Source organism: Mus musculus, chromosome 10 (genome assembly GCF_000001635.26).
Source record: "Mus musculus strain C57BL/6J chromosome 10, GRCm38.p6 C57BL/6J".
Lineage (NCBI taxonomy): Eukaryota > Metazoa > Chordata > Mammalia > Rodentia > Muridae > Mus > Mus musculus.
In genome coordinates this window covers 92,480,188-92,488,924 of record NC_000076.6, presented here as the reverse complement: position 1 = coordinate 92,488,924, position 8,737 = coordinate 92,480,188, and the positions used below count along the sequence as shown (strand labels likewise).

Here is an 8,737-nt window from a genome sequence, read left to right as displayed (position 1 = left end):
GAGAGCTCATATTGGCCTTGACTTAATGTTAACAAAAGTCAAACAGGTTCCAATTCTGGTCCCAATTCCAGCAGGGTCAGGTGTAATCAGTGTGACTGCCACAGTACCTGAGCCTTGATTGATGGAAAGCAAAACTTTAGCAAATTCAGTTTCTAACCAGATTTAGACTCAGGCTATTTGAAGAATTTTATTTCTATGCCGGAAAGCCATTTTATTTCTATAACTTCCTCGGGTAGGTAGTCCTGCAGAACTAATGGAGGCTGGACCCATTTTTATGAAACAGGGAGGACTTTGCATGGTTTTAGGAGAAACTTGCTGTTTCTATGACAACCTATGAGTGGTAATTAGGGAAAACCTTGCCACAGTCAGAGAAAACCTCAAGTAAGGAGAAGAAAGAAGACCCGGATCAGATAATTGGTATCAGTCTCTGTTTAGCTAATACCCACAACCTTATTGTCAGCATTAGCTGGAGGGTTGATTTTTATTGTGATTGGGCTAATGGTGGACCCTGAGTCCTCAGCTGCATGCCAACTACATCAATAGAAGGATAAACTCAGTTAAGCTACTTGTCCTTAGGACAAACTATACTCTCCTAGAACAGGATGTGCCAACGATCTGACTCACGCTCATAGAGCTGGTAGGGAATGTGACAAGGCAAGTCCATGCAGAGGCTCCTCCATCTTGAGTTCTTGCTGAGGCCATTTTAGGTTTAACTAGAATTTGATCCTCTAGATGGGGAACCCCATGGAAAATTCCCCATTTATTTTAGGAATCAGGTCAAGGTACTCCAGCTAACTTACCTTACCTTCTGTTAAACTGCTTGCTTGTGCAACAGTCCCCTCACCCCCAAGCCCCCACCTCTGATCCCTTCCAGCTGCTGAGTGAGACACCAGTATGTGGTTCTTTCCTTTAAAAGCTCCTTGTTTTAAATGCTCGGGGCTATACTTGGGACCCAAGTACCAAGTGTAGTCCAAGCTGGCTGGAATAAGAGATTTCAGTTGGCTCTAAACTGTGTCTGAGTGGTCATCTCTTGTGGGTTCTCCATAGCAAAGGGAAAGGGAGAAGAGAACATGAATAATACTGTGCTAGCTCCTGAGTTCCTTGGTGATTTAAAGGTAATACATATTAGTTTTCGCACAGCCCACTATCAGATAGTCTGTAAGGAGAATAATGGATGTAACAAAGCACATAGAATACTTTCCTGTTGTTTCTGCCATTCAACCATAGCCTGTAATATTGCTATTGTTATTAATATTACCCCACAGATGGGCATTTGTGAGATACAAGCTTTCCTTAGGTCCCATAGCTTATGAGACAAAGAGCAAGGTCAACATTGTAGATACTTAAAGCTGCATTTCATAAAGATGAAAGAGCTTTCAATCGCCACCTTCCTATAGCCCCTTCTGCCTTCACATAGTGTAAATGTCTTTATACTTCTTCCTGAAGTAGAGTGAATGTGTCTTTCACTACTGTTTAGAACAATCAGCAAATGAAAAGCTTTCTTTTTCTTACATTTATATCCATGTGGTATGCATGTGTTGGTATATGTGTTTACATGGGTGTAGGCACACCTGTATGTGTTAATGTGAATGTATGAGCGTGTGTGTGTGTGTGTGTATGTGTGCATGTGAGAGTCAGACAGACAAACATCAAGCATACACACACACACACACAAAGAGAGAGAGAGAGAGAGAGAGAGAGAGAGAGAGAGAGAGAGAGAGAGAGAGAGAGAGAGAGAGAGAGAGAGAGAGAGAGAGAGAGAGAACCTAAAATTGATGCCAGGTATCTTCCTAATTGCTTTCCAATTTTCCACTTTGCTTATTGAGATAGTGCCAAGGACCAGCCTCAGCTTGAGGGTTGGGTTCTGAGGAAGGGATGTTTGTGAGTGACAGAAGAATCAACACAAAGTCAAAGATGGGGTGCAAGCTGACAGATCTGAAGTCTGCTTGAGATAGCTCTCCAGACAGCTTTGTAGATAGCTCTTGACTCTATAATCTGCTTGGGACATCTTTCTGCTCATCAGCTCTCTCTGCTTGAGATAGCTCTCAAGTTTTCCGACCAAAGTCAGAAAACCTGCTAGAAAAATTCTAAGAGAACTGTGCTAGCTCTTTAAATAGCTTTTTGTTTTTTTCTGATCAATGTCAGAAAACCCAACCGAAAAATTCTAAAAGAGTTGAATTAGTTCTCTAAGCAGCTCTTTCTAGTTAGCTCTCTCTAGATAGCTCAGCTTTTTCAGACCAGAGCCCAGTCTTTTATTTCCATATCAATTCAGTCATTTAATCCAGGTTCCCTTTTGGTTAACCCATGGATCAGCATTTTATGACCTTAGTTTCTTGACTCTTAGAAAAAGAAGCAAGTATATATATTTTTTTAACATAGCAAATAAACTTTAATCGGCTTGACTATGTAGGCACAAACAATAAGCTAGCTGGGTGGAATCCCACCCTGAGATCACTATTCCTACCACACCTGGACCTAAACTTGCTCTGTCCAAGGCTGACCTTGAACTCAAAAATCTGCTTGCATTTGTAAACACAAACAATAAGTTTAGTTGAGTAGGATCTTGCCCTAACATCACCACTCCATAAATTTCTTTATCTCCTTCCTTAATATCTTTCTGACAAGTTGGCTCATTAACGTAACTGCCTGTTCTTTTAGGTCCATGAAACTACTCATACAATTCATATTTCATTCTTATATTTTACATAGTTGAGGTACCCTGTAAAGGACAGCTCTTACACGGATTTATATATTCTTGAACTCATGTTTTCAGAGTTCTTTCCCATAGCCTTAAGGGCTGCCCTGAAGGTCCACAGCATTTACCGTTTTGCTGAGGAATACCAGACATTCCCTTGCCTCCCACATTTGTGTTGTTTCTAATTATCAAGGAGTCATTAACCTTGGCAGAGAGGACAATTTTCCAAAGAAGTAACATAAAGCAAAATATATACATTACTATACATCCAAGCCTTATACCTATAGAAACCATCATCACTTGTAGAGACCTAGCCCCTGCTGCATCTGCTCCAGAGGCAGGAGCTGTATCATGCCATCCCTTCTGCAGCCATGTAGGACTTGGCGAGACAGGGTCTCTCAGCAGAACCCAGAACTCACAAATTTGTTTGGTCTAGATAGCCAGATTACCCTGGAATCCCCTGTCTCTGTCTCCTGAGTATGGGGATTACAAGCCTTCCTGACTGTTATGTGAGTTCTGTAGCTTCAAACTGTAGTCCTAATACTAGGAAAACAAGCAGTTTATCTATTCAGCCATGACCCTGGACTGAACAATCTATCTTAATTAAATATATTTGATCTCTCTTTTATCTGAACTCTACATTCAAATGAAAGCAATTGGTGGGGGATTAACGTTTCATGATTAGTTCTATAATATTTGAGGTTCCTTGGTCTCTTTAACTTCTTTCATATATGCATAGTAGCACATACACACAGACATAATTTTTATGCACAAGCAGTATGTTCTTAATCTTATGTGTAGTATTGGGAAAATACATTTTTCCCTTATGCCTTAGAGTTTTACTGCTGTGAACAGACACTATGACCAAGGTGACTCTTATAAGGACAACATTTAATTGGGGCAAGCTTGCAGGTTCAGAAGTTCAGTGTATTACCATCAAGGCAGTAGCATGGCAGCATCCAGGCCAGCACAGTACAGGATGAGCTGAGTGTTGAACACCTTCATCTGAGGGCCTCTAGGAAAGGACTGGCTTCGAGGGAGCTAGGATGAGGGTTTTAAAGCTCATGTCTGCAATAACACTCTTCCTCCAACAAAGCTATACCTACTCCAACAGGGCCACACCTCCTAGTAGTGTCATTCCCTAGGCCAGGCATATTCAAACCACCATGCCTTATTACTAAATATATCATAGCTTCTAAACTGCATCTCAAGGTCTTTGTTTTTTATTATCTAATCATTGATTTATTACTTATGGTTTCTTAGGTACTTATTTTTGACTGGACTCAGAAATACAAGCTCTGAGTGAGGACCATCTATGTCTCTTGGCAATCAGTTCCTGGTGTTTTTCTTTGGATTCCTTCATTCTCTCAGCCAAACATTTAACACATTCTGCAGCTCCCTCCTTATTTTTCTCAGTGCATTGTTTAATAAAACAATATTGTTTTAATATCTCAATGTTTGTGTTGCAGGACACATGGAGTAACAAGACACTGAATTGTGGATACTTTGGACTTGGGATCATTTTCTTCTTTGTTTAAGGGCTTTCTGACACTATTGGCAGGTATTATCTTCCTCACAGAAGACTGGAAAGCTTTTGGATCCTGCATGCTCTTTTGGGCCCCATCCTAAAGACACAGTAGTATCCATCAGTCCAAGAACACCTTTCTATCCTTTTTTTTTTTAAACCACAACCAAGTTGAGAACAATAAGATTACCATCCCAATACATCTGCAAACAGATTTATGCTTCCTCTCTCCAGTTCTCCTTGTTCTTTAGCAACACTGTCCCTTACTTGATAGTAGCTATAGTCTGCAATAAATCAAAGCACATTGCTTTATGGGAAAACCATATCTATCATTCCTACCATTGATTCGGGCCCAAGACCATAGCACCCTTTATCCAGAACATCAGCAGCAATTTTTGTGGCCATGTGCTTCTCGTAGAAAGAAATGGCTTGCGTTCATTGTCCACTTCAATGAGCTTTTGACCGCGAGTATCTGGAAAGGAAATCTTGACATGATCAACTAATCACCCAAGAGAGGTTACAAAACAGCTTTTACATTTTAATAGCTTGATTTTGGTGCAACTATTCGTACTTTTATGGCTTTATGGCTTCAATTATATATATGTGTGTGTGTGTGTGTGTGTGTGTGTGTGTGTGTGTGTGTGTGTGTAGTATACACACACACACACATACACACACGCGGTATTGAATGCTAACTTGTGCATGATACTATGGATATAATAGGATAAAACACATATCCTTTGGGCTATGGTATAGAGGCAAGATCAATAAATCCACCAAGAAGCACATAATACTCACTGAACCATCCCTGGATAATTTTCCTAACTTAATTACAAGTTTCTAGACAGCATTAAGCATATCTTAAACTTGTTGGGTCTGTCCCTCATGCTTGGTTGAACTCTTGGTCATTCTTGGTTGATCATTAATTATCTGACAATCTGGACAGGAGGTGGAAGCTGAGGTCTGAGCACTTGTTGGCAGAAGGAATTCTCCTGACTGATATGGACTTCTATTTGGCTACAACTTTTGTTCTTTTCCTCTTAGAAAGATTCCTATGTTTTTGACATTGGCTTATGATGTGGGTCGAGGTTAATTGATTCTACTAGAGAATCTGTGTTCACTCATAAAATTCAACGTCTGAAACCAAGGTCAGAGGTGCTGTTTTTCTGTAACATGCTTGAGTTAAACAGGTGGGTAATGCAGTTTCCAGTGCAGGTGATAATGTTGAGTTAGCATAAAGCTGGTTCCATCTCAGATGCCCCCAAGCAGTAAGTTGTACAAAATGCATTAAAGTGTTCTTTTAACCAAGCTGTGTTTTCCCCTACATTCTGACCCCTGAACAGGGCAGGTTTCATTCTACATTCTAAGGAAACATCGCTTGTGCTATCACACTCCACTGGGGATCTTGTGAAAAAAAAGTTTAATGGCAGTACAGTCTATCATACTACTTAGAATTCTCTTGTCTTATTTCTTAATAATGTTTAAGGGTTGCACTTATCTGAAAGGATCTACATGACACTAAAGCCTACATCCTACTGAGAAGAACCTGGAGAAGTCTTAGCAGGAAGAAGTCTTAGCACTGCTTGGCTGAGAGAAAGCCAGGAGGCATCTGACTGTAAGAAAATGAGTCAACCTTCTTTTTATGTTGACTACTGACATAGTTTAAGAAACCTTATCTGAAGCAGAGCTTTCTCCCCTTTATATTATGCTGCTAAAACAAAGGATCATGTTTCTTCCTTTTAAAAGACAAATTATTGTTTGATCATCTTTGGTTTTCAAGGGGATCTGCCCAAGTAAAAGGAAGATGTTTTCTATCACGGGATGCTAGATTTGTTTCCAATGTAAATGCTGACTAAAAGATGACACCATTTAGTCATTTTTCATGCTCAGTAGTTGGCTGTCCATGTTGCTGGGAACACAAATAGGAATTGATGATTGTTTGTTAGTATTTGTTTGTTTCACCTAGGCAATTATCATTCCATGGATTTGTTGATGAGATAGAAACCTGAACTATCTGAAGAAAGGGTTTGTTTCCCAACATACTGTATTAGCTCCTCATGACAGCTGTAACAAATAACTGCAAATTTAGTGGCTTAAAACAGTAGACATTAATCATCTAACAGTCTGGATGTCAAAAGTGCAAAATGGGTCTCACTGGTCTAAAATCATGGTGCTGCTTAGGTGAACTTTTTTTCTGGGAGCTCTAAGGGAATATGTGTTAGCATACTTTGTCTGGCTTCTAGAGAATACATGTATGCCTTCTGTTAAGAGCTTTTTCTTCCATCATTAAAGTAAAGAGTGTTGGAGCATCTCTCTGATGTTGTCATCTATCCAGTTACCTATGGTTTCCCTTAACACCTTTTAAGATACCCCTGTGATCACATAGCCAACTTGGATAAACTAAGGCAATACCTTTAGTTAAAGTCAGATTAAAGGTTAGTTGAAGTCAGAGGCAGGTCGACTAACAGTCACAATTTCATTAATAACTTTAGTTCTCCCTTTACCAAATATCCTAAATAATTCACAAGTTCTGGAAAGAAACTTTCCCACATGGGATCTATAGTCTCATGAAAAGGGTCTTGGTAAGCATATTGGCTTTCTTTCTGCCATGGGAGGACACAGTGGAGAGGTAACTAATGTCTATGATCTTTGAAGAGAGCCTTCATCAGACACTTGATTTTATGATGCCTTGCCCTTGGACTCACAGATCTATCAGAAATAAAGTGTGCTGTTTAAGCATCTTTGAGGGACCATTATTGTGCCGAGCACAAGTCTTTTAAAATTTGATTTTGTTAATTCCAGAGCCTGAATCCTATTAATTGCTTTTATCTGTAAAATATTTTTTAAAAAATCCTTGATGTTATATCTTTCCACTATATTCATTGGTCTTGATTTAGTGCTATGTCATAATGCTCTCAATTTTGTGACTTAAGCAATTAGACACAGGCATTGATTATCAACCATCTGATGAGATGAGAAATTGCAGTTGAATTACTTATTGATTATGGATGATTGTGTCATGATGGTTTCTGCTGTGTTTCAATTTTTGCCCTGACTTTAAGGTTGGATCAAATCTAAGCTTTTCTCTGATATGACTTATCTCTCTACCCTTAACCTGCTGCTTCTCTGCATTTCTGATACAGAGGCCAGAAATATTAGTGTCATCCTTGACACCCCAAAGCATCTATTCTCAGGTCCCAGACTCCCTGTGTGCACCCTTTCATATCCCTGCCTGATTTTCTCTAAGTCCAGTCTATGCATCCTTCTAGTCCATCCTGTAGCCTCCAGATAAAAATTTTCTCAAATCATTACTTATGAGGTATATGGCCTTTCATAATGAGTTTACTTGGCTTAAATTTGACTATGTGGAATTTATACCTAATATCTATCCTTTAGGGTAGTAGCACTGATAAGATTTGCTATATATAAGGTGCCTCAACAGGCTTACATTAAGCATTCAGCAATGTTTTCCAGATATTCTGTAACTGTTATTAGTATTTATTACTATTACAGATGTGACTCCCTTCTATTTTGACTATGACTAGTGCCTGTCACTGATGAGTTAACAGGTACACATGCCATCCTTGTGCTTGCCCCTATCCATGCTGTCTCTGGTCTGACCACCCTATATGAATAGCCTCTCCTCTTTGCTGGCTTTCCCTCTGTCTGACTATCACCCTGTTTATCCACAACCTTCGGGCCTGGGGAATCCAATGGCTCTTAGAAAGATGGATGAGATGATCTCCTTTATCTTACCAAGTCTTCCTGCCTGCAGCCTCTCTGGACCTGCACATCTGAGAACTCAGAGACCAAGCTTTGAACTTCTAACGGAAGGTGCTTCTCTTCTATTATTTTCTTTCAACTCTTTCTGAGTTTGAAAATATATTACTGACTATAAAAAGTGTCAGTATAAAGAAAACACTATGTATCTCTTATACTCCCCAACCACAATCTTACACATAAACACACACACACACACACACACACACACACACACACACACACACACACACAAACACACACATACAGAGGCTAGTTAAATTATTAACAAGCTATGTTGTTTAAGAAGTGTCTTGACAAGGATGCCCACTCTCCCCATTCAATATAATACTCGAAGTATTAGCTAGAACAATAAGATAACAAAAAGAGATCAAGGGGATACAAAATGGTAAAGAAGAAATAAAGGTATCACTGTTTGCAGATGATATGATAGTATACATAAGCAACCCCAAAAATTCTACCAGAGAAATTCTCCAGCTGATAACTTCAGCAAAGTGGTCAGATACAGAATTAACTCAAATAAACCAGTAGCCCTCCTTTATACAAATGATAAGCAAGCTGAGAAAGAAACTATGGAAACAATTTCCTTCACAATAGCCACAAATATCATAAGATATCTTGGAGTAATTCTAACCAAACAAGTCAAAGACCTGTATAGCAATAGCTTTAAGTCTCTCAAGAAAGAAATCAAAGAAGATCTCAGAAAATGGAGACATCTCCCATGCTCATGGGTTGGC

The 8,737-nt window shown here is 39.3% G+C and overlaps 1 non-coding gene and 1 pseudogene across 1 annotated transcript; both read right to left on the bottom strand.

The window, feature by feature from the left end:
• Positions 1-2,045: 2,045 nt before the first annotated feature.
• On the bottom strand, positions 2,046-2,107 carry Gm25884. Its single transcript, XR_003949071.1, has one exon. It is a non-coding gene; the product is annotated as a U7 small nuclear RNA (small nuclear RNA).
• Positions 3,966-4,711, bottom strand: Gm18043 (predicted gene, 18043; annotated as a pseudogene).